Source organism: Bufo bufo, chromosome 2 (genome assembly GCF_905171765.1).
Source record: "Bufo bufo chromosome 2, aBufBuf1.1, whole genome shotgun sequence".
NCBI lineage: Eukaryota > Metazoa > Chordata > Amphibia > Anura > Bufonidae > Bufo > Bufo bufo.
The window spans coordinates 88,649,658-88,651,013 of record NC_053390.1 but is presented as its reverse complement, the minus strand read 5'-3'; positions in this window follow the sequence as shown (position 1 = coordinate 88,651,013).

Genomic DNA, 1,356 nt, shown 5'->3' with positions numbered 1-1,356 from the left:
TCTGCTGATGGCGGCGGCTCAGTAATGGAGCCGCCGCCATCGCACACAGCAGGGGGATCGGGGGGGGGGGCAGCGCTGGAAAGGGGGGGTTCGGGAGGCTGCCCACAATATCGAGGAAGGCTGGGGCAGGAGGGGCGGCTAGAAAATGAATGCAGGGGGCGGACCGCATGCCATCAGCGCAGGAGAGGGGCACAGATCGTCGGGGCACAGATCGTCGGGGCACAGAGGGGCACTAAGGGCTTGGAGGGGCACAGATCGGGGGGCATGAGGAACACTATCGGCTTTCAGGCTCTGATCTGCAGAGCGCAGATCAGAGCCTGAAACCGGCATTTTAACACTGCCGCGATCCGATTGGTTAGTGTGCACAGACTAACCAATCGGATCGATTGCCGGCAAGGGGCCACTCTGATTGGCCCCTTGCTGGCATTACTAGACTGTATGCTGTCCGTGACAGCAGCAGGGCAGGGGAAGAAGCTTTGCAGCGCTTGGATTAAAGAGCTGCCTGACGTCTATACACGTGGTAGCTGCACGGGGCATGTGCAGCTATCACGTATATATACAGATTGCGGTCGTGAAGAGGTTAAGTAACAAACACTGCCCGAATCCTACACCCACCCAGCATCCATCAATAACACTCAAGCTCAGAGGGCACAATGCGAGACAGGTGCCTGCACCCCCAGCCAGGAATGCTAACAACAAGTCCCCAACACACTATTACTCTTGAGCAGCCTAATAGCATACACATACATGGACACAACTGTGGGGATACCAACCAGCGATCAGGAGACACACCACCCCGACGTACGTTTCACCATCGCTTCCTCTTTACGTTTCGCCGTCGCTTCTTCATACCCCGAAGGCTTGTGTAATGGATAAGGACAATTCTGCGCGCTAACTGTCCATTTGTGTCCTGGCACTCGGAAAGTTGCTCTCAGGCACTTGTGCTAATGAGGCCCATAAGCCGAGTTTAGCTGTTACTCTCACTAGTCTCTCCCCATATCCAGACATAGACTTACTGTCTTGTGCTTTGCTGCTGTTGATAAATGTTAGGTGTACTCCCTTAGCCTGGCCATGACCAAGGGGTAGAAATAGCAGACTACATGTTTGATTCTCTCCATGAACTTGCTTCTCCTTCTCTCACACTCCAACTTCAACTAACTCAGACTCCAACTAGCTAACTTCCTGTCTAGACACACCCAAGCTATATGTATTATGTGGTGCCAGCACCACCTAGGGGTGAATGGGTGCAAATGACATTGCCAGTCTGATAAAAGGAAATACCATACAATGCAAATAAAAAGGGATGAGTGAACCCGAACTGTATAGTTCGGGTTCGTACCGAATTTTGGGGTGTCC